Here is a 26,389-nt window from a genome sequence, read left to right on the forward strand (position 1 = left end):
GAATAACTCAAAATTTCACCTACAAACTGAAAAAAACTTCCAACATGAAAGTTGTAGATTTTGATCCAATAAACAACTTTGACACATATAATTTTTTTCCATAAGATCAACCATTTAAGAGATATGGAGCTTCAAAGTTGGCATCTTATGAAAATTTCACTTAAAACTTCATTTTCTTCAAAGTTCATGGATCTTTTTCACCCATTTCCTTAAAGGTCTTGAAGAAACTTTCAACTAAGCTTTTGAAGTATGCAACATGAGCTTTCCAAAATGTCCAAGAGCATGAAAAAATATGGAGTGTAGCTATGGTTTTGAATTATGCATTTAGTGATCATTTTCACTTGAATTTTCACCATTTTTCACTAAGTTTCAAGACTACATTGCCTATAATCCAAGTAATGATGCAAAGAGGCAATAATTGAAGATATTTTCTCTGATTTGAGATCAGAATGGAAGAGGATAAGAAGCTTGAGTTTTAACCATGGTTTGGTCACTTTAACCATTTTGCATTAAATGTAAAAGATTCCTTTTTATCTCTTAAGCCAAATCATCAAACTTTGATCAAGTTGCAAAGCTCTGCATTCAGAACTCTTGGCCTATAAATAGAGGTCCAAACTTCATTGCAAATCACACCAAAACCTCACAATTATAGGTTTTCTCTCTTCTTTCTTGAATTACAAGTCATGTGTTTCAAAGTGAGGTAGAAAACTCAACCTCCAAACCTTGCAAATTCTGAACAAAGTGATGCTTCCCACAACTTCTAAATGTCATATATGATGTGTCTGAATCACTCATACACCCCAAAACACCTGAAAACTCAAAATCATCATCTCACCTCCAAATATGCATAACATGAGACTTATCATGCCAATTTTTGTTCAAGCTCAATTCTGTCCAAACTACCACTTCTAACATCATCCATATATCACATATGAACTATCCAATCCATCACATATAGCCAATAACCTCAGAATCATCAAATTCGATTCACTCTTGAAGCTTATGCAGATCGGGTACCATGGCCATGCCCAGATGAATTCAGATGGTTCCAAGCATCCAGACACCTTCCATAAGGTTCATTGAAGCTATCCAGATCATCAAACAACTTCTGTAACACCTCCAAGCAAGAATTCGATTCTCAGTTGTGCCGTTTTTAAGGTAAGTGCTCATGAACTTCAAATTCATACTTCCACGCATCATAAATGAAATGTGAGCATACCATCTTGTTTCTGCACCTATGAGGATCATTAACCCTCAATCAATTGCATCATAACTTACACATACACGATTTCACATTGAATTTCAGTTCTAGGGTTCTTCATGTTCATGCAAAAATTGACCCCTTTAGAGCAAAAATAAATGAATTCTGAGATCACCATCATGTTCCTTGTGAAAAACCGAGTGAGATAGACCCTTTGCTTGATCAAAACAACACAGTTTTAGAGATTTTCAAATTTCAGTTGGAGGGTTGTTCTTGGCGCGTTTTTGGTTCAAAGGATTTCTGGAAATTGATTTAAAATATAATTAATTCAACGCGTGTATATTACAAGCCACAAGCGTGGCTCAGTTGGCTTTTGTTTTGAGTAGTGACCTCAGGGTCACGAGTTCAAGTCCCTATGGGACCAAACCCTTCTTTTTTATCACTATTTCTCTTCATTTTCTTCACAACTTCAACCATTAATTTAACCAATCAAATTAACTCTTTTTTTATTCATTTTTTACACACTTATTATTTTATATATGTATTTTATGAATATAAAAAAAAATCACAAAAATATATTTGTTTAATACATTTTTAATTAAGTTTAAAATAACATATTTTAAGTGTTTTTTAATACTTTTAAATATTGTTTTTCACTTGATTTCTCAAACTTAATCACTTGTAAATATTTTTTGAGCAAACCCTAATCATCTAAGTGTCAATTGAAGACAATCTTTTTGTTTATCTTGATTAAATTAACTTCTTTCAAAATTCAAATCGTTTTAAAATAAACGATCATTCTTTTCAAAAACGATAAACCATTTTCTTTTGATTTTCAAAGAAAACTATTGATTAAATCTTTTTAATTGATCAATTGATTTTCAAAACGATGTGGGGCCTCTCGAATATTAGAGAGTGTAAGTCCCATTTCTTTTTTTTGTACAGTTTTCAAAACAATAAAACTTCTTCAAAACAAAATCTTTTCAAAACAATTTTCAAATCATTTTCAAAACAACAAAACTTCAAACTTTTCAAATATACCACGGGCCTCCATGTAGGTATAAGTCCCAAGCCCTTTTGTACATACCCACTCTAGTACATGAAATTAGGTATTTCATTGTACGCCTTTTGTACATATCTCAATCAATGTGTTTTTTAACTTTGAATAACAAACCAAAAATGAAGGTTTTCTTTAAATCTTCCCAAAAATATACCATGGGCCTCCATGTAGGTATAAGTCCCAAGCCCTTTTAAATACCTGTTTACATAGCTTTGAATAAACTCAAGTGGACCTCTCCCCGAGTGTGAGTCCCGAGCCTTGTGTATACAAATGGATCATGCTTACAGGTATATTTCCTTCATAAACTCCATTATATACACACACTTTGTCATATATGTATAACTGTTCATATTTGTTCATGTACTTGTTCATATTTGTTCGTACTTGTTCATACTTGTGATTGTGTTATATGCTTATTCAACTTAGTACAACACTAGGTTCCCCATAGCCTCCTATTGGGCTTCGTGCAAAGAATCTCCCTAGTTTAGGTTAGGACATAGAGTATGGTTTCCCGGTGAAATCGCTCTAAGAGCTCAAACCAACTATACCATGCCTCCCCTTGGGCTTTGTACAAACGAGTGACCCTCCCATAGCCTCCTCTTGGGCTTACAATGCAAGGACCCTGGATTGTCCCTCCCATAGCCTCCTCTTGGGCTTACAATGCAAGGACCCTCGGATAGCCTCCTCTTGGGCTTCGTACAAGGACCCACGGGCTTCTTATAAGCATCCCAAATATCCAAAACAAATACCCTAGGAGATTAGACATTTTTCATCTCTATGCTAGGAGTATCTCTTATATATCATCACAAACAATCAATCAATCAAACTTTTTTTGCCACAAATCAAACTTCTTTTTGCCACAAGGCTGGCTAATCAATCAAACCGTTTTGCCACCGTACTGGATGATTAATCAAAGTTTTTGTCACAAGGCTGACTTCATTGAAACTTTTGCCACAAGGCTGGCTGATTAATCAAAACTTTTTGTCACAAGGCTGACTTCATTAAAAGTTTTTGCCACAAGGCTGGTTAAACAAACAAAAATCAAACAGATGTATGTGATGATATAGATTAGATACATCTAGCATTTAGACGACATTTGTCTATTTTCCTTTGCTTCCACTAGCATAAGTGGGAACTACGATTGCTCTGACTTTCTCAACATCCCTTTGAGAATACGTAGGCACAAGGTCGATCCTTGGCGAGCAAAACAAAACACAAAAAACCATTCAAACCTTAGCACCCTTAGACCCCGAGCTACAGATGCTCTGATTCCCTCTAACGGATATGTATGCAGAGGATCGCGATGATCTTTGCGAGCATAATCAAACAAACACCTTAGGTCCCACCTATTTCACAAGAACCTCTCAATAACATGGAATGAAAAACAAAGCAAAGAAACCTATAGAGTACTATAGATACGTTGGGTGCTAATACCTTCCCTTCGTATAACCAACCCTCTTACCCAAGATCTCTCCCCCCACTTTTAGGTTATTGCAGCTTTTTCCCTTTTCCTCCTTTGGAAATAATAAAAAGTTTGGTCGAAACAAAGAAAAATCATTTTTTTTGAGCACTCGAGCCCAAAGAAGGCATCAGGTGTCTCATCCACAAAAAAGAGGAACAAAACGATTTTTCGCCCGCGACAGAAAAATGGCGACTTCACTGGGGATCATCTTTTTATTGTTTCCAAAGGAAGGGTTAATTCTATTTGCTTTATTTTTCATTTTTTATTATATGTGTGGTTCTTTGGTTCTGTTACTTGTGTGGTTCTGTTACAAGTGATACATTATGGACAAATCCTAACCCGGATTAAGTACACATAAGAAATTAGGTGGAGGGTATAGTCATGTGCAGGCGCACGTGAGAATCCTTCCGCTCAGTGGAGGTTCCTTGTTTGTAATATATGTTTAGCGAGTTAATTGCGAAGACATTGTTGCTTTCATTGAACTGTAGAAGCTGAGAGACTGTAGAACCCCAACCCATCCTGGCCTTATTAGGTTGTGGTGCAGAAACTATTCAGGTGAAGACTTGGATTAGTTGTCATGCGGAGAACCACACTCAGACGAGTTTTTCTTGAGAATATTGCTGGCTCATGAGTTTAATTGTGGAAAGCCAGTAATATCCGAAAGAAAAATGTAGACTCTGACGTATCAGTAGAACATGTTGTACAGGTGATTAACTAGAACTATCCCATGTTTGGTTCTCTGACCTCATGCTCGTGACGCTGGACCTTTGAACCTGTGTGTACCATGTTTGTGTTACCATGTTTGTGTTGCCATGTTTACAGTACCATGTTTGCGTTACCATGTTAGTTTTACCATGTTTGAATATGTGGCATCCATGCATCCATGCATTCATACATCCATAAAAAAATAAAAAAAATCTTTTTTCCATAAAAAAACATGATTCTTTCCAAACAATTAGAGAATTTTCTTTGCAAACATTATAGGATTAGGTTATGGAGTGGGTAAAAAGGCATACCAAGAGGTACGGTTTCAAAGAGCCTAATGTGGAAAGACTAAAAGAGTTAGCGTCTTTTGTACAAGATCCTTCTGATTTTAGGAAAAGCCATGGAAAGCTTTTGCCTATCTTGAACACTCATGTTGATGAAGGACTTCTCAAAACTCTGGTTCAGTTTTATGATCCCGTCTACCGGTGTTTTACCTTTCCAGACTATCAGTTGGTACCAACCTTGGAAGAATATGCCAATCTTTTGGGTATTCCTGTGTCTGACAAAATACCTTTCAATGGTTTGGAAGCCATTCCTAAGTCACCAGTCATTGCAACAGGTACCCACTTGAAGAAATCTGAAATAGAGAGTAATTGGACTACCAAAGGAAACCTTCCAGGTTTGCCTTCACAGTTTCTAATAAAGAGAGCCTTTGATTTCATCGAGACTGGAAGCATGATAGCTTTTGAAGCTGTACTAGCCTTGCTCATCTATGGGTTGGTTCTGTTTCCCAATATCGACGACTTTGTTGATATCAATGCCATAAAGGTCTTTTTGAATGGAAATCCCGTTCCGACTCTGCTTGGTGACATGTATTTCTCTGTCCATCATAGGAATCACCAAGGTGGTGGAATTATTGTATGTTGTGCACCTCTGTTGTTTAAATGGATTGTTTCACACTTACCTAAGTCTCCCATTTTCACGGAAAACCGGGAAGGTTTACGTTGGTCTCAAAGACTTATGTCTCTTACTAATAATGATATTCAGTGGTATACCTTGGCTCGCTGCGGTACAGAAACCATTGAAAGTTGTGGAGAATTCGCCAATGTACCCCTCATTGGTACACAAGGAGGAATTAACTACAATCCGGTCCTAGCCCGACAACAACTCGGATATGCAAATTCAACTAAACCCATTGGCCCTACAGTGGAAAGCTACTTCTATCAGGAAGGAAATGATCCTCAAGGGTTGAAGACAAAAATGGTGAAAGCCTGGTACGACATCCGATGGAAAGAAAAAGGTGAGATAAAGAACTGTATTGCTACGAACGCCTATACCTGTTGGGTGAAGAAAAGGGCAAAGGAGTTTCAAATGCCTTATGATTATGAAAAACCCATGTTCCCTGTGGTACCTCAACGACCCAACATTCCTGCTATGGAGGAATACCAAGACACTTTGACCAAGATGAGGATAGAAAAAGACGCTTGGAAAGAAAAATTTCGAAAAACTGATGTGGAAAACAGAAAGTTGAAGAAACAAGTGAAAGAACATGAAGAAACTCTCTATTATCAGGATGGATGGCTCATGAACAAAGATGAGAAGATCCGTCGGAAAGATGCCGCAATCAGAAGATACATCAAAGAAAGCAAGAAAAAGCTTGAAGGCTCAACAAGCAACGCTCCAACTCCTGACAATTGGAAGAATGTGGTTGACAAGCTGAGAGCTGAAAAGGCCGAGTTGAAAGCTTACTATGAGAAAGAAATCATGAAGCTCAAGCTGCACAATGCATTTGGTTCTTCGTCTGATGAAGATGTTTAGGATTTGTTTAGATTTTCATGTATCATTTGATTCTGTCAGGAGCTACGCTCCAATGTTGTAACATTTCCCATTGTTTCAATAAAAGAATTGTTTGTGTTCAAATATTTGCAAAGGAAATAATCTTTAAAATGTTTGGAAAAATCATAAATTTTCTTTTTTCATACATCATTCTGCATATCGAGTCTGTTGTATAGAGTCTCATCTTTTGGATCTTTCTCCATTAGATCGTCAAGCTGTCGCGTCTCAAAGTTTCTCGACCGCGCTCGCAATCAGATCACAGATACAATACTCGTTCAAGCAGAAGAAGAGTAATGGAACACTCTGAACAAGAGAATATTGAGCTTCGTGGTACAGTGACCACCCTTCAGGAAAAGTTGGAAAGTCTCACTACTCTGGTTGACTCCTTAATGGCCGCACAGAATCAGCCGCCGCCACCCAACAGTCAAGCAACGGTAACATCTGAAGTCACTACTCCAGTTTCTACGGTTGCATTCAACATTCCATCTTTCTCCATGCCAGAAGGTTGGGGCCCGCCTTTCAGCTTTGGTACAGGTTTCCGCCATAATTTCTCTGGGGTTCAAACAACTACAACTGAAGCGCCTGCTGCGCAAGGTTCGGCTTTTATTCCACATTCAGGGGTAACTTTTTCCCAAGTCACTATGGCACTTTCTCAACCCACTATGACGGTTCCGACCCCTACGGTTCACACTGTTTCTTATGACGGTAATGAGATTTATCATGATCAGGGTGATAGCACGAATCAGCGTAACCTTGTGGAAGATCTCCAAGAGCAGTTCAACAAGATTCAGCTGGAAGTTAAGGCTATTCGTGGCAAAGATCTGTTTGGAAAGAATGCCCAGGAGCTATGTTTGGTTCCCAGTGTACAAATACCGGCTAAGTTCAAGGTCCCAGACTTTGAGAAGTACAAAGGTAGTTCTTGTCCACAAAGTCATCTTGTGATGTATGCCAGAAAAATGTCTACTTATGTAGATAATCATCAGTTGCTCATCCATTACTTTCAAGACAGTTTGACTGGTGCCGCACTGAAGTGGTACACAGGCTTGGATAGCACTAATACTCGAACATTCAATGACCTAGGTGAGGCCTTTGTCCGACAATACAAGTATAACTCGGATATGGCTCCAGACAGAGATCAGCTTCGATCCATGGCTCAGAAAGACCATGAAGCTTTCAAAGAATATGCCCAACGATGGAGAGAAAGTGCTGCTCAGATTAATCCACCGTTAAAAGAGAAAGAGATGACAAAGATCTTCTTGAATACTCTCAGTCCGTTTTATTATGAACGCATGATTGCTAGTGCTCCAGGTGATTTCACCGAAATGGTAAACATGGGGATGCGTCTAGAAGAAGGAGTCCGAACCGGACGTCTGACTAAAGAAGGTGGATCTTCAAGCGGAACCAAAAAGTTCGGAAGTGGTTTCCAAAAGAAGAAGGAACAAAGTGTTGACATGGTGTCCCAAGGAAAGTCAAGAGGGAACGTCAATCGTCGACGACAGGTTGCTGCTATCACACCAGTCGTTAATACAGCACCAAATCCGAGATTTACCCCGCAGTTTCAACAACAACAGCCTCGACAACAGGCTCAGCAGTTCAACAATAATCAGAATCGTGTGCAAAGAGCTCCACAGTTTGATCCGATTCCAATGACCTATACAGAATTGTACCCTGCTTTGATTGAAAAAGGTCTCGTTCAAACTAGAGCACCACCACCAGTACCTGAGAAACTCCCATGGTGGTACAAAGCTGAGGTCTCATGCCCTTATCATCAAGGAGCACCTGGCCATGACCTTGAGCATTGCATAGCTTTGAAATATGAAGTTCAGAGGTTGGTTAGATCTAATCTCCTTTCTTTCAGAAATCTGAATCCTAATGTGCAAGCAAATCCGCTGCCCAATCATGGAGGGCATGTTGTAAACATGGTATATGGATGTCCTGGCCAATACCGAGTCTATAATATCAACTTCTCAAGAGCAGATTTGGTACAAATGCACGCTACTCTTTGTCGGGGGCCGAATTTTCGCCAACATCAATACGGTTCCTGTAGAATATGTTGTGTGGATCCTCACGGGTGTTCGATTGTGAGAAGAGATCTCCAAGTTTTGCTAGATAATGGTACTATTGAGATCTACAGAAATAGGGATGAAAATGAAGTTAACATGATAGGATGTTATCCGCATGAGCTTTTAGTCTCAGATATCAACTCGGAAATGCCTACAGTTAACGTCATCGTTCCTCATTTCAACATGCCTGAGCGCATGGAAGTTACTTACAACAAGCCGAAGGTTCCAATTGCTCCTTTGATCATTTGTCTACCTGGACCTGTTCCTTATGGCTCTGACAAGGCAATTCCATACAACTACAATGCAACAATGATAAAGGATGGACAAGAAGTTCCTTTACCAACTCTCTCATCTGTCGAAAACATCGCTGATGTGAGTCGAGTAACAAGAAGTGGACGTGTGTATACTCCACTACCTCCGAAGCAGCCTATTGCTCCTGCTACCGGACAAAATCCTGTCAATACACCAGTGAGGAATCCTGAGGAAACTCCTGTCAGCAATACAAGCACTGATGTTGGTCAGTCCAGTGGAACCAATGTCAATCCTGACTTTGACGAAATTTTGAAGCTTATCAAAAGAAGCGAATACAAGATTGTGGATCAGCTTATGCAGACTCCTTCAAAAATCTCAATACTTTCATTGCTGTTGAATTCAGAAGCCCACAGGGAAGCCCTGATGAAGGTCTTAGATCAAGCTTTTGTAGACCATGATGTGACTGTTGACCATTTTGATGGGATAATAGCCAACATAACTGCTTGCAACAATTTAAGCTTCTGTGATGAAGAACTCCCCGAGGAGGGTAAAAATCACAATCTTGCTTTGCACATTTCTATGAACTGTCAGTCAGACTCTTTGTCCAATGTGTTGGTAGACACCGGATCTTCCTTGAATGTTATGCCAAAGACGACTCTTGCTCGCTTGTCTTACCAAGGAATGCCTATGAAGTTCAGTGGTGTAGTTGTCAAAGCATTTGATGGATCGCGAAAATCTGTTATCGGCGAAGTCAACCTTCCCATGACAATTGGTCCGCATACATTTCAAATCACTTTCCAAGTCATGGACATTCAAGCTGCTTATAGCTGTCTGTTAGGGCGACCATGGATCCATGAAGCAGGGGCAGTAACTTCTACGCTCCATCAAAAGTTAAAATTTGTAACAAATGGAAAATTGGTAACAATAAGTGGAGAACAAGCCTTGATGGTGAGCCATTTATCCAATTTCTCTTTCATAAGTGCTGATGATGTGGAAGGAACTCAATTCCAAGGTCTCTCTTTAGAAGACGAATCTTCCAAGAAGAAAGCATCGATCTCTTCTTACAAAGAGGCAGTAAAAGTAGTGAAAGATGGAACTACCACTGGCTGGGGGCAAGTTGTGATCCCTACCAAGAATGAAACTAGAGCAGGTCTCGGATGTTCACCAACATTCTCAAACTGCACCAAGAAGAATGAAACCCTTCGACCGATCAAAGAAACGTTCCATAGTGGAGGGTTCCTTAATCCGATTCCTCAAGAGGTTAATGTCCTTATCGAAGAATGCATCGAAGAAGGTCTACTAGATCCTGAAGAAGAATGGAAATGTTATCTCAATGACTCGGGATATATATCTCAGGAAGAACCATCGGAGAAACCCAAAGGCAAAGAAACTGAGCCTGTTCCTGCAGAGGTTTGGGACACCTTGGGACAACCAAGTGGAAAATTTGATTATATAGTGAAATACACTGCACCTGAAAGTTACAAGATTGCGATTGAAGATATTCAACCAACTGGATGGGGAGATTCCTTTGAATATGATAGTCAACCAGAAGAGGTTTATCAGCCCTGTCAATTTTCTCAGCAGCCTGAAATTACTGAAGATTTCGGATTCAATGCATCTGCCAAGGTTTATAATCCTGAAGGTGGTTATTATCACATAAATGCCATTTTTGAAGATGAAGGGGAAGATGGTCCCGCAACTGATTCAGAAAGTATCGCTGACAATGAGTCTCTTCATCCTGAAGACTGGGAAATACATCCTGAAAATTCTGAAGATTGTGACTCGTCTTATGCTCTTCAAGAGGTAGAAGAAGACCGTTTCAACTCTACAAAGAACAAGGTTGACAAACCAGGACCTTCAAATCCTGCTCGACCAGCGGTCAATGTCAATGCTGGAGATAACTCTGAAGAGAATTTTCCTGAATACATAATACACAGAGGAGTTCGTTGCTACTGGAAAGCTGTCGACGTTCCGAATGTTGTTCGCCGCTCAAAGTAATCACCTCGCTGTTATTTTGACCTCCTGCCTTGCCCAAAGCAGAGAGATGTTTTATAGGGCTTTTCTTTTAAATGTTCCGCCCAAATAACTTTGTGTATAGGGCTTTGTTTTAAAAGTTTCCCTCTTTGTCCTGCCCAAGACAAATGAGTTTGTGTTTAGGGCTTTGTTTCAAAGATGAATCATAAATAAAGTGTCATTTTGAATTCCCTACATTATATGTTTTATCTTTGTTTTTTTTCTGGAAATGGTAATCCTAAAAAACCAAAAAAAAACTTTCTCAAAAAAAAATAAATAAAAATAAAAAAAATCTGCATGCACTCCTGCATTCATAAATTTTCTGAAATAGATATAAATCACATGTGCAGATTAACTATTGATAAACCCATTGAATGCAATAACCCTATGCCCTCTCCCAACTTTGAGTTTCCTGTGTTCGAAGCCGAAGAAGAGGAAGAAGAGGAGATCCCGGACGAGATCTCTCGATTACTTAAGCACGAGGAAAGAGCCATTCTGCCTCACAAAGAGCCTTTAGAAAAGATCAACTTGGGTTCTGAAGAAGACAAAAAAGAAGTGACCATTGGATCGCTGCTTGATACTGATGTCAAGAGTAAGTTGACAGACCTTCTCAAAGAATATGTTGACGTGTTTGCCTGGTCCTACCAAGACATGCCTGGGTTGGATACCAATATTGTTCAGCATTACTTGCCATTGAAGCCAGAATGTCCGCCAGTTAAGCAGAAATTACGAAGGACTCACCCTGATATGGCTAACAAGATCAAAGTGGAAGTTCAAAAGCAACTCGACGCAGGTTTTCTTATCACCTCTGAGTATCCTCAATGGTTGGATAACATAGTGCCAGTTCCGAAGAAAGATGGCAAGGTCAGAATGTGTGTTGACTACCGTGACTTGAATAAGGCCAGTCCAAAAGATGACTTTCCATTACCGCATATCGACATGCTGGTTGATAACACTGCTAAGTTCAACGTCTTTTCCTTCATGGACGGTTTCTCCGGTTATAATCAGATTAAGATGGCTCCTGAAGACATGGAGAAGACATCTTTCATCACCCCATGGGGTACCTTTTGCTACAAAGTGATGCCGTTTGGATTGAAGAATGCCGGCGCAACTTACCAAAGGGCAATGACTACTCTCTTCCATGACATGATGCATAAAGAAATTGAAGTTTATGTGGACGACATGATAGCCAAGTCCAGCACAGAAGAAGAACATATTGAATACCTTTTGAAGTTGTTTCAACGACTAAGGAAATATCAGCTTCGCTTGAATCCTAACAAATGTACTTTTGGGGTTAGATCTGGAAAACTCTTGGGTTTCATTGTCAGCCAAAGAGGTATTGAAGTAGATCCCGACAAAGTCAGAGCTATTCAAGAGATGCCTGCACCAAAAACTGAAAAGCAAGTAAGAGGATTTCTCGGACGATTGAACTATATCTCCAGATTTATCTCTCAAATGACTGCTACTTGTGGGCCAATTTTCAAGCTTCTCCGCAAAGATCAAGGGGTTGTATGGACTGAAGATTGCCAGAAAGCGTTCGACAGTATCAAGGAATACCTGTTAGAACCACCAATATTGATTCCTCCAGTTGAAGGAAGACCATTAATCATGTACCTTGCTGTGTTAGAAGAATCCATGGGTTGTATGCTTGGACAACAAGATGAAACCGGTAAGAAGGAGCATGCTATCTATTACCTGAGTAAGAAATTCACAGATTGTGAGTCTCGTTACTCCATGCTCGAAAAAACATGTTGTGCTTTGGCTTGGGCTTCAAAACGTCTCCGCCAGTACATGATCAACAATACTACTTGGTTAATCTCCAAAATGGATCCGATCAAGTACGTCTTTGAGAAGCCTGCCTTAACAGGAAGGATTGCCCGATGGCAAATGCTGTTATCCGAATATGACATTGAATACCGTGCTCAAAAAGCGGTCAAAGGAAGCATTCTCGCCGATCACTTGGCGCATCAACCAATTAATGAATATCAATCTCTCAAGTTTGACTTTCCTGATGAAGATGTCATGTACTTGAAGATGAAAGATTGTGACGAACCGTTACCCGAAGAAGGTCCTGAGCCTGGATCAAGATGGGGCCTAATTTTTGATGGAGCAGTAAACGCTTTTGGCAATGGAATTGGGGCAATAATCATCACTCCCAAGGGTACTCATATCCCGTTCTCCGCCAGATTGCTATTTGATTGCACCAACAACATCGCAGAATATGAAGCTTGTATCATGGGTCTCGAAGAAGCCATTGACCTAAGAATCAAGATCCTGGACATATATGGAGATTCAGCCCTTGTGATCAACCAAATCAAAGACAAGTGGGAAACTTACCACCCTGGTTTGATTCCTTACAGAGATTATGCAAGACGTCTGTTGACTTTCTTCAACAAGGTTGAATTGCATCATATACCTCGAGATCAGAATCGAATGGCAGACGCCTTGGCTACTCTATCTTCCATGTTCAAAGTCAATCATTGGAATGATATGCCTACAGTCAGGATCACGCGCCTTGAAAGGCCCGCCTATGTGTTTGCAACCGAAGCAGTCATCGATGATAAACTGTGGTTCCACGACATCAAACGCTTCCTTCAAACTCAAGAGTACCCGCTTGGGGCATCAAACAAAGATAAGAAAACTCTAAGGAGACTTTCTGGCAGTTTCTTCCTGAATGGAGATGTGCTATACAAAAGAAACTTCGACATGGTTTTGCTCAGATGCGTGGACAGACACGAAGCAGACATGTTAATGCATGAAGTGCATGAAGGGTCCTTTGGAACTCATTCAAACGGGCATGCGATGTCCAAGAAAATCTTAAGAGCAGGATACTATTGGTTGACAATGGAATCAGACTGTTACAAACACGTGAAGAGATGTCACAAGTGCCAGATCTACGCAGATAAGATCCATGTGCCACCGACTCTACTCAATGTTCTCTCATCTCCATGGCCTTTCTCCATGTGGGGTATCGACATGATTGGAATGATCGAACCGAAAGCTTCAAACGGTCATCGTTTCATCTTAGTAGCTATTGATTACTTCACCAAATGGGTCGAAGCAGCATCTTACGCCAATGTTACAAGACAAGTGGTTGTGAAGTTTATCAAGAATAACATCATTTGCCGATATGGTATTCCCAGCAAGATCATTACTGACAATGGTTCAAACTTGAATAACAAAATGATGAAAGAATTATGTGAGGAATTCAAGATTGAGCATCACAACTCTTCTCCTTACAGACCGAAAATGAACGGCGCCGTTGAAGCTGCTAACAAGAACATTAAGAAGATCGTCCAGAAAATGGTCGTCACTTACAAAGACTGGCATGAAATGCTACCATTTGCTTTACATGGGTACCGTACTTCAGTGCGTACTTCAACAGGGGCAACTCCCTTTTCTCTAGTATACGGCATGGAAGCTGTGCTCCCCGTAGAAGTTGAAATTCCATCAATGAGAGTCCTCATGGAGACTAAGTTATCAGAGACTGAATGGTGTCAAAGCAGATACGATCAGTTGAACTTAATCGAAGAAAAACGTATGACTGCTCTATGCCATGGACAGTTGTACCAAGCAAGGATGAAACAAGCTTTCAACAAAAAGGTTCGACCTCGTGAATTTCAAGAAGGCGACCTCGTGCTTAAAAAGATTTTGTCTTTTCAACCAGATTCTAGGGGCAAATGGTCTCCTAATTACGAAGGCCCGTATGTTGTCAGAAGAACATTTTCTGGCGGCGCCATGACTCTTGCAACCATGGATGGAGATGAACTCCCGCATCCTGTGAATGCTGATGCAGTCAAGAAATACTTTGTCTAAAAAAATACAAAAGAACAGCTCGGTAAGTCGAAAACCCGCAAAGGGCGACTTAGGCAAAAATGAGCGTCTCGGTGGATTGAAAACCCGAAAGGGCGGTCCAGGAAAAAATTAGAGACAATAAACAGAAAAAATTCATCCTGGTAGATTGAAAACCTGAAAGGGCAATCTAGGCAAAAATTAGGGATTCGTGACAAAGTAACTGCATCAGTCCGTACTTCGTCACCTGAAGAGTCTGTACTTCATCAAAGGATCTTCGATCAAATCATCGCCAATCTGAAGCAACAAGCACAGTTGGAACTCAAAGTTGTTAGGGGGAATAGTGGTTATTGCTTTCAATGTAGCCTTTTCCGCATAATTACCATTTCCAACTTTTGTAAATACTCTATGGAATCACGCCTTTAGCTGATTACCATCCTATTAAATAAATTTGAGCCTTGTGCCCATTTGTTTGCAATCTCTAATTTCTTTCAGCTTGCAAAATGACGCTTTAATTGTGTTATTCGTTTTTGAAAGAAAAAAAAAAGAGAAAAAAAAGTTTTAAATGAATTTACTTTTCTTTTTCAAAATAAAAGCGAAATTTTCCTTTAAGTTGTGAGCAACAGAAGGAACATCAACAGCTATCTCCATAGGATGAATCAAAGATTATGATAGGAAAAGGTCCTTTATCCACAGTGAAGAAGCTCTTCTATCCCCAGTGAAGAAGGTCTTTTATCCCCAGTGAAGAAGATTTTCCATCTCCAGTGAAGAAGTTCTTCCATCTCAATAAGAAAAGATGCTCATCTTCCCCAGAGAAGTTGAAAGCATGCAGCATATTCATCACATGTGTTATCTACACCGTGTTGAAAAACATTTGCCAAGTATCTGGTTGTATTGCGGCGTTGGTCCATCTCCAGTATATACTTCTTTGTCTGTCAGTATCGTCAGCATGCATGCTACATTCATGACATTCATCATTCATACATATTTTCATCATTTATGCATTCTTGCATTTTTCAATGTCTGCTTAAAATCACTTGTTTAGGATATATCTATCCCAAAAAGTAGAAGAAAAAGAAAAAAGAAAAGAAAAAAAGAAAAAAAGAAGAAAGAAAAGAAAGCAGATATGGGCGTGTCATCTCTCCAGTAGGTTGTCACCCATAAGCAGAAAAAAAACATTTTCTTTCTCCAGTTCCCCACTGAGATCATTCCTCGTGGAAGAAGGTTGCTTTAGTTTCTCCTCTCAAAACAAAGGAGAAAATACCCAGTTGAGTTCATTCCTCATGGGTACAAAGTCTTGTTTGAATGTCTCTTTCCAATTCATTCTTGGTTAGAACTTTGTCTTTACCAGAGATTCAAATTCCGATAGAGTCGTAAAAAACAGACAATAAGCAATAGCCTCATCATCCGAGCAGCTTATGTCTCTTCCAAAAGACTTTTCCTCTCTAGGAAATCAATCATGAAGACCATTTGACAAATCAGGGCCTTATTACTGTTCACAAGGCTGAATAACCAGTAATTTCCCTAGCAAAGTCTCCAAAATCATTTTATCACTCGGCTGATAATTGATCATGTCTTCAAAACCACTATCACGAGGCTGGTAGTCGGTAACCTTTTGTTCTGGTTATATTATTAAACATGTCTATCACCATGCTGATAGTCGGTAATATTAACCAAACCTTTGAAACTCTTTTTTTTTACCTTGTCAAGTCTATCACAACGCTGGTAGTCGGTAATACAGTTTCATACCTTTCACCTTCGCATTATTAAACAAGTCTATCCCCATGCTGATAGTCGATAATGTCGATAGGTAAGCTTTTCTTACAAAGCTATCATTCTCCGGTGAAGCATACACTTGCTTTCTCGAAAAGACAAAACGGATTCTCTTCCAAAAATGGACTGAGACGTCCTTCCCAATCTCTTGTCCCCAGTGGAGTCAGTTCTTGATATCCCCTCGGTAAAGATATCCTTGCATCATTCGCAATTTTGGTATCTTAGGTCCAAAATTTGCGTCTTCTGATATTTAAGTCTCTTCCACCCTATCAAAACGAAGATTTTCAATCTTCATGTCTCAGGTTGAAGAAACTTAAATAGGGGCATCTGTCATACCCCAATTTTTGACCTAAGATACCACCTCATATCATTTGCATATGCATCATTTGCATCTCTAACAAATTGCATAGCTTGTGTTTGTTACTTGTGACTCAGCAGGATTTAATCAGGAAATCACTCATCAGTACAAATACCAATCAATTAGGGTTTTGTTCTCCCTTCATTTCAAATGAATCATCTTCATCAACAATCAACATTTGGTCCTCAGAGATCCATCTCAACAAGCTCAAAGGCTCTGAATCGACTGAATTAGGGTTTTGACTGAAGATAGCACACTCCTGACTTTAGCTCAGGATTTGACATAATGACTTGGGACATGATATCAAGACCTCAAGTGCATCATTTTGACCTAATCCATTGGCTCATAACATCTCCTACACAAAGATTGATCAGACAAATCCTCAGATCAGGGTTTTGAATTATCAGGGACCAAAATCAGGGATCACATTTGGGAAACCCTAAAAACCCCCAGGGAGTCAATAAAAGGTTTCAATCATCTTCAAATAATCCCTATGACAACATCCAATGGAAATTACATCTCAATTCAAGATCCACAGTCATCAATTTCATCAGGTCGACAATTAGGGTTTTTGACCTAATTCACTGAACAACTGACTTTTTAATCAGGACATGGTGCCACAACTCAAACCATGGCTCAATATCCTCTAATGCTTCAATATGATTCATTCATACCATTCATTTGGTGAGGGTAGCCTGTTTCATTTGAAATCTCCAGAAACGCGATTCGTCTGAAAAAGTCAACTGTACAAGATCACCATTGACTTTTGGGGAATTTTGGTCAACCATGACTTTTGAAGTTTTAAATCATCAATATATGATATGAGAAGTCATTTGATCAAGAAAAATCAAGAAAATCAATCAAGAATAAAAAAGTCAAAAGTTTGACTTTCATACTTAGAAAATTTTTCTAAGTGTTTTTCATGGTTTTTTCCAAACTTTGGAGGGGAATAACTCAAAATTTCACCTACAAACTGAAAAAAACTTCCAACATGAAAGTTGTAGATTTTGATCCAATAAACAACTTTGACACATATAATTTTTTTCCATAAGATCAACCATTTAAGAGATATGGAGCTTCAAAGTTGGCATCTTATGAAAATTTCACTTAAAACTTCATTTTCTTCAAAGTTCATGGATCTTTTTCACCCATTTCCTTAAAGGTCTTGAAGAAACTTTCAACTAAGCTTTTGAAGTATGCAACATGAGCTTTCCAAAATGTCCAAGAGCATGAAAAAATATGGAGTGTAGCTATGGTTTTGAATTATGCATTTAGTGATCATTTTCACTTGAATTTTCACCATTTTTCACTAAGTTTCAAGACTACATTGCCTATAATCCAAGTAATGATGCAAAGAGGAAATAATTGAAGATATTTTCTCTGATTTGAGATCAGAATGGAAGAGGATAAGAAGCTTGAGTTTTAACCATGGTTTGGTCACTTTAACCATTTTGCATTAAATGTAAAAGATTCCTTTTTATCTCTTAAGCCAAATCATCAAACTTTGATCAAGTTGCAAAGCTCTGCATTCAGAACTCTTGGCCTATAAATAGAGGTCCAAACTTCATTGCAAATCACACCAAAACCTCACAATTATAGGTTTTCTCTCTTCTTTCTTGAATTACAAGTCATGTGTTTCAAAGTGAGGTAGAAAACTCAACCTCCAAACCTTGCAAATTCTGAACAAAGTGATGCTTCCCACAACTTCTAAATGTCATATATGATGTGTCTGAATCACTCATACACCCCAAAACACCTGAAAACTCAAAATCATCATCTCACCTCCAAATATGCATAACATGAGACTTATCATGCCAATTTTTGTTCAAGCTCAATTCTGTCCAAACTACCACTTCTAACATCATCCATATATCACATATGAACTATCCAATCCATCACATATAGCCAATAACCTCAGAATCATCAAATTCGATTCACTCTTGAAGCTTATGCAGATCGGGTACCATGGCCATGCCCATATGAATTCAGATGGTTCCAAGCATCCAGACACCTTCCATAAGGTTCATTGAAGCTATCCAGATCATCAAACAACTTCTGTAACACCTCCAAGCAAGAATTCGATTCTCAGTTGTGCCGTTTTTAAGGTAAGTGCTCATGAACTTCAAATTCATACTTCCACGCATCATAAATGAAATGTGAGCATACCATCTTGTTTCTGCACCTATGAGGATCATTAACCCTCAATCAATTGCATCATAACTTACACATACACGATTTCACATTGAATTTCAGTTCTAGGGTTCTTCATGTTCATGCGAAAATTGACCCCTTTAGAGCAAAAATAAATGAATTCTGAGATCACCATCATGTTCCTTGTGAAAAACCGAGTGAGATAGACCCTTTGCTTGATCAAAACAACACAGTTTTAGAGATTTTCAAATTTCAGTTGGAGGGTTGTTCTTGGCGCGTTTTTGGTTCAAAGGATTTCTGGAAATTGATTTAAAATATAATTAATTCAACGCGTGTATATTACAAGCCACAAGCGTGGCTCAGTTGGCTTTTGTTTTGAGTAGTGACCTCAGGGTCACGAGTTCAAGTCCCTATGGGACCAAACCCTTCTTTTTTATCACTATTTCTCTTCATTTTCTTCACAACTTCAACCATTAATTTAACCAATCAAATTAACTCTTTTTTTATTCATTTTTTACACACTTATTATTTTATATATGTATTTTATGAATATAAAAAAAAAATCACAAAAATATATTTGTTTAATACATTTTTAATTAAGTTTAAAATAACATATTTTAAGTGTTTTTTAATACTTTTAAATATTGTTTTTCACTTGATTTCTCAAACTTAATCACTTGTAAATATTTTTTGAGCAAACCCTAATCATCTAAGTGTCAATTGAAGACAATCTTTTTGTTTATCTTGATTAAATTAACTTCTTTCAAAATTCAAATCGTTTTAAAATAAACGATCATTCTTTTCAAAAACGATAAACCATTTTCTTTTGATTTTCAAAGAAAACTATTGATTAAATCTTTTTAATTGATCAATTGATTTTCAAAACGATGTGGGGCCTCTCGAATATTAGAGAGTGTAAGTCCCATTTCTTTTTTTTTTGTACAGTTTTCAAAACAATAAAACTTCTTCAAAACAAAATCTTTTCAAAACAGTTTTCAAATCATTTTCAAAACAACAAAACTTCAAACTTTTCAAATATACCACGGGCCTCCATGTAGGTATAAGTCCCAAGCCCTTTTGTACATACCCACTCTAGTACATGAAATTAGGTATTTCATTGTACGCCTTTTGTACATATCTCAATCAATGTGTTTTTTAACTTTGAATAACAAACCAAAAATGAAGGTTTTCTTTAAATCTTCCCAAAAATATACCATGGGCCTCCATGTAGGTATAAGTCCCAAGCCCTTTTAAATACCTGTTTACATAGCTTTGAATAAACTCAAGTGGACCTCTCCCCGAGTGTGAGTCCCGAGCCTTGTGTATACAAATGGATCATGCTTACAGGTATATTTCCTTCATAAACTCCATTATATACACACACTTTGTCATATATGTATAACTGTTCATATTTGTTCATGTACTTGTTCATATTTGTTCGTACTTGTTCATACTTGTGATTGTGTTATATGCTTATTCAACTTAGTACAACACTAGGTTCCCCATAGCCTCCTATTGGGCTTCGTGCAAAGAATCTCCCTAGTTTAGGTTAGGACATAGAGTATGGTTTCCCGGTGAAATCGCTCTAAGAGCTCAAACCAACTATACCATGCCTCCCCTTGGGCTTTGTACAAACGAGTGACCCTCCCATAGCCTCCTCTTGGGCTTACAATGCAAGGACCCTGGATTGTCCCTCCCATAGCCTCCTCTTGTGCTTACAATGCAAGGACCCTCGGATAGCCTCCTCTTGGGCTTCGTACAAGGACCCACGGGCTTCTTATAAGCATCCCAAATATCCAAAACAAATACCCTAGGAGATTAGACATTTTTCATCTCTATGCTAGGAGTATCTCTTATATATCATCACAAACAATCAATCAATCAAACTTTTTTGCCACAAATCAAACTTCTTTTTGCCACAAGGCTGGCTAATCAATCAAACCGTTTTGCCACCGTACTGGATGATTAATCAAAGTTTTTGTCACAAGGCTGACTTCATTGAAACTTTTGCCACAAGGCTGGCTGATTAATCAAAACTTTTTGTCACAAGGCTGACTTCATTAAAAGTTTTTGCCACAAGGCTGGTTAAACAAACAAAAATCAAACAGATGTATGTGATGATATAGATTAGATACATCTAGCATTTAGACGACATTTGTCTATTTTCCTTTGCTTCCACTAGCATAAGTGGGAACTACGATTGCTCTGACTTTCTCAACATCCCTTTGAGAATACGTAGGCACAAGGTCGATCCTTGGCGAGCAAAACAAAACACAAAAAACCATTCAAACCTTAGCACCCTTAGACCCCGAGCTACAGATGCTCTGATTCCCTCTAAGGGATATGTATGCAGAGGATCGCGATGATCTTTGCGAGCATAATCAAACAAACACCTTAGGTCCCACCTATTTCACAAGAACCTCTCAATAACATGGAATGAAAAACAAAGCAAAGAAACCTATAGAGTACTATAGATACGTTGGGTGCTAATACCTTCCCTTCGTATAACCAACCCTCTTACCCAAGATCTCTCCCCCCACTTTTAGGTTACTGCAGCTTTTTTCCTTTTCCTCCTTTGGAAATAATAAAAAGTTTGGTCGAAACAAAGAAAAATCATTTTTTTTGAGCACTCGAGCCCAAAGAAGGCATCAGGTGTCTCATCCACAAAAAAGAGGAACAAAACGATTTTTCGCCCGCGACATGCACCATACCTATTTGTAAACAATAAAAAAATAGCACAAAATTACAAAACTGCTGCACAAAAACAGCACATACATGTTACAGAGATGTACATGCGGAAGTGTCACTACAACATATATTGTCTCTAGCAACACTTTTTTAGGCAATAGGCCAAAAGTGTTGCCTAAAATATATTTCTGACAACATCTACTTGATGCCAACAATTGTTTAACAACAACGTATAAATGTTCCTTAAACTCTCTATGGGGACGATTTTGAAGCGTACTCATGCATTTGTTTGACAATACTCGATAAATGACCCCTAAGATATTTATGAGAACCTTTTTTTATTGTTGTATTTTTTTTAACCAAAGACTTTTTAAGTGTTGCATATGAATTTAACATCAATGAAAAATTTAGCGGTAACTATCCCTCCAAACACACACAAGTTCATTTATTATATGTAGTATACTTTTGGCTTTTATTTTAATTATTTTAAAAATTGTTGATTTATTATGATTTTTTTAATCAATTAAAAATATTCTAACAATAATAATTTATTTAAATAATATAAAATAATATTTTAAGTGTTGCATTACGTAGAGAGAAAAACCTATAATAAAAAACAGAAACATTATTAGTCCAAAAAAAACTTAGTAATAAAAATTATGTTTTTTCTTTGCCAATAAAAAAACAACTATATTTTAGGTTAGCGTATCGTTTCAATTATTTTCCAGAAACCTCTTCTTCAAACTCTCGTAGAACTTTCTGTCTTCCATTCAATTTTTCAAATTTGTTTTCCAATTTCATTCTTGTTTACCTCATAAACCAATTCCAAACATATTTTGATTTTCACCTTAGAGTTTGAATCGATTTCCACCGTCGAAACCCAAATCGGTTTTGACATTCACCCCCAAAATCGATTTCGAATTTGACCACCAAAATTACTTTCGACTTTCATCTCTAAAATCGATTTAGAATTTGACCACCAAAATTACTTTCGACCATCAAAGTTCTTCCCTCTTTTTGTTATCACTTGTCCCAACTCCGGTAAGAATCAAAAACCTTTAATATTTCATTTATATGAATTTGTATATATAATTATTAATGTTATTATATTGATTTGGAAGCTGCAAGATTGAATGTTCAATGTTAATATAACTTTTTCATTTGTTTGCTCATATGTATCTTGGATTAAGCTTGTTTCAATGTAATAGTTAACTTTAATTTTAGTTTCAACTGGTTTTGAACATGGACTACATTCATTGTTTTTGAATGAGGTTTGTCAGAATAACTCATTTGGTTAGTTGTCTCCAATGAATATGTCCATGAAGTATGAAGTCTAAACCAACCATTTTTGGTGTATTTTATAACTTTTGGACAATAGTCTTTTGCACAAAAAATAAGGTTGCAGATTTTATTTTAGTATTTGATAAGTAGTAGTATTCTTGAATTGCTTATTTCTTTTCTCAGGCAGCTTGATTGGATGGAAGATAGATCTCTTGATCAAGTATTAATAATTGTAAAAGGTAATTTTTATGAATGCCTACTCTTTCAGTACTGTGTGGTTGTCTAATTTTTTTTGTCTAAGTTATGACCTTTAGTTGAAAAGTCACCTTGGATGAATACATACCATTTTATTGTTTGTTTCTTTATGAATCTTGTTTTAGTCATTGAGCTTACACTAGAGAGGAATACATGTTGTCATTATAAATTCCAAAAGAAGTGACATGCAACACAATGAGTATTATCTTTTACAATTTCACATTGGTGGTTGTAATTAATATGTTACAAGAGGATAGCTTTTGGAGTCATACTTATGATTTTAATCACGTGCGTTTTCAATTCTACATATTAACATTTGAGATTTACATTATAATTTGAAGTTTGAAATTTGTATCATTTCATTTTTTTTTGCAGCTCACACAAACTCTTCCAGATAGCTTATTTATTGATGTTAATAGAAGATGTCCAGGATAAAGATATACTATATAGATGTTATAGAAAAATGTTAATTAGGATGGCTGAATGATTTAAGTCATATGAGTTTTAATATTGGAGTTCTACATGTTTTAAGTTTGTTGTAGTTTTAAGATTGGGTTTAATTAGATTGTAGTTTGATGTTGTAGTTTTATGATTGTAATATTTGTTGATGTACATGAATAATGTTCTTTTGCAGTGTATTTGTACATATAATGACTTGAAGGTTTAATGTACTGTTCAAAAAGAGAAACTTAAGAATTTTAAATGTCTCTTTGGATAAAACAAATCTGAAAGAGAAACTTAAGAATTTTAAATGGCCCTTTGGATAAAACAAATTTCAAAGTTTGTAGTTTTTAATTTTGTTACTAAACATTTGAAATCCTCCAATGATTAAAAAAAAAAAGATAGATTATCTATTTTCTGCTTTTATGTTGTTGGTGATATGTGGTTTTATGGGTTCAAGGCTTACCATTTTTATCCTCTCTATTAAATGTTTAGGGGTCGTTTGTAAATTGTAAGTAGAAATGGCAACGCTTAAAACGTGTTGCCTTAGATGTGGAAGATAATCGTCCCCTATTCTTATAGTATAGGCGACGTTTATAAATAGTGTCTCCATAGAGTGAGAAAAACGTTGCCACAGAAAATAGGCAACGCTCGCATAAGAGACGCCTTAAAAATGTCGCCTATTCTTTTAGGCAACGCTTTTTATAGTTATGGCAACAATTTTCAAGTGTTCTTAGAGATGATAAATGTTGTAGTGTGTTCATCTTCAACACGTTCTGTTGATGTACCTCCGAAGGCAACTTTGTTTTTTTTTTACAAAACTTTGATGATTAATGTGAGCAATGTAATGGACAAAGTTGAATCTTTATCTGAAATTCAATCTTCTCTTGCTCCCTTTGATTTGTTGCACAAAAAGTTAGATTTTTAGAGTGAAAAATGATATTGATGATGTAGGTTTTTTAGGATGGTGAAGGTGAGTGTGGAAGAAGAAAAACAACAATGGGGATGATCTTGCAGGTTTAAAATATAGTAGAAAGTTCCGGAGCTATATCTACGGAACATTATGGCGCTAAGACGTTCTGTATATATCGCTCTGGAAAAAAAAGCAAATTCTGAACAACAAAAGGTGCTTCCTGATATGTATCTCTGAAAGCAGAGGGTGTTAATATAATTGCATCAGATGCCTAAGATTATCAAGAGATGGATTAAAATATTATCTAGGATAAACTAGACTATCTGTTACGAGTCTACATGATCATCAAACATAATTTTAGGAGAGATGTAAAGTTTTTAGAAATTTTAACCCTAAAAACCTAGTAGAAAAGTTAATGATAGTTTAATCTTAAATACGCACAAGTCTAACTTAAAAACCTCTCATTAGCAGCCCTTAAAAATTTAAGGACTAGAGTGGTCATTAGAACTACATTCAAAATGATTAAAATGAAATCGAGAGGGTAATATTATACAAGACTCATAAATATTTTGAACGAGACATTTAATATAAAAATGAAAAATGTATTTAGAAGGTGATACTCACCTTCATTTTGTTTTAGTAGTGTTATATTTTCTTTTTAACAATTGACATTACATATTTATAAACTTATCTTAATACATTAATCAAAGTTCCACATAGAAAACATATAAGACTTAGTTTAATATTAAAGTCAATTGCTAGAGCCATCCGTTTTTTGTATCTGCAGACAAAATCTAATAGTATTAGGCATGACCGGATGTATTGAAAACTCAAATACTAGATAGTAAAGATATAACAAAGGAAAATTAGATTACGATAACCCTCCATCCTTAGTTTAGTTTTAAGAACAACATTCAAGTTTTTTGATCTCTACTCTACTAAAATTAACTAATAAAAGAAATTACTCATCACAAGAGAAGGTTTCATAGGTCTAGACCATATGTAACTCATGAGTCATGTATTAAATGACATGATATTTTATAATATGATATATGGATCTATTAGATGTTGTGATATTGATAGATTTATATTTAGATAAACATCTATCATAAGTTAGTGTCTACACATAGATTTACATGTGGTATTCACATGTACTATTGAGACGTAGTGCTATCGATGTTATTAAAAAGAGAAATGCTAGCCTTACACTGCATGTTGACACTTACACCATATTTGTATACGGTTTTGCTTTTTGTATCATATTTAATAATTATATTTTATTTTTTCTGACATAAATAAATACATAATCATGTTGTTGTTTAAATGGTGTAACATTAGGTGTAAGTTTTGTAGTGTACAAATAGCAACTCTCTATTACAAACACTAGCGTTTGTCTGCTTTTTTTACCGTGCTAATGTGTATATATTTTATGAGTATTTTTAGGTGCCTCGTATACAAAATAATATCATTTATACACAATTATTAGAATTTAAAGTAAAATGATAAATAGTACAATATATTTAGAATTCTAATCTCTCCCTCTCTTTCTTCGGTGATTGTCTGTTTGCTTTTTTTAGTGTGTGTATACACGTGAATTGAAAGAAAAGCAAAGAAAATACGTGCTAATGCGCATATGTCTTTTATGATGTTTTTCACATATATTCCCGTACGTAAAAAGAATATTAGTAGCACACACCTATTAGAAAATGAAGTAAGATGATAACTATTCACCTTATATATGTTTTACTCATTTATTATCGAAGTCTGGGTAATTAACACTAAAAAAAGTGCTTTAAAGACCAAGTTAACAATGCAAAAAATTAATAATTATCTCTCTCCCTCTCCCTCCTAAAAAAACATTAGATATTGAAAATCATGTAGAATAACTTACCACATTTATATTTTACAAAAGTTACGGACGAAAGTGGTTTGGTAAATTTACTGTTTTCTACTTTACAAATAGTCAAGTATTATATTTGAAAAAAATTGTCAAAAAATTTTTAAATTTGTATTGTTGTGTCAATTTAATCAAAAGTGTCAACGGATATTTTAATAGGAAGATAATTAAAATAATAAGATGTTTTAGTTGTAAGATATTAGAGTTTAACCTAATTCATCCTTACAAAACTGGTTGGTAAGGTTTCA

The 26,389-nt window shown here is 36.8% G+C and overlaps 1 long non-coding RNA gene across 1 annotated transcript; it reads left to right on the forward strand.

Annotated features, from left to right (window-relative positions):
- Nucleotides 1-22,021: 22,021 nt before the first annotated feature.
- Nucleotides 22,022-23,557, forward strand: LOC131606747 (uncharacterized). The gene is made up of 3 exons (XR_009285015.1): nucleotides 22,022-22,395; nucleotides 22,819-22,874; nucleotides 23,266-23,557. It is a non-coding gene; the product is annotated as an uncharacterized LOC131606747 (long non-coding RNA).
- The last annotated feature ends 2,832 nt before the right edge of the window (nucleotides 23,558-26,389 follow it).

Source organism: Vicia villosa, linkage group LG1 (assembly GCF_029867415.1).
Source record: "Vicia villosa cultivar HV-30 ecotype Madison, WI linkage group LG1, Vvil1.0, whole genome shotgun sequence".
NCBI classification, from domain to species: domain Eukaryota; kingdom Viridiplantae; phylum Streptophyta; class Magnoliopsida; order Fabales; family Fabaceae; genus Vicia; species Vicia villosa.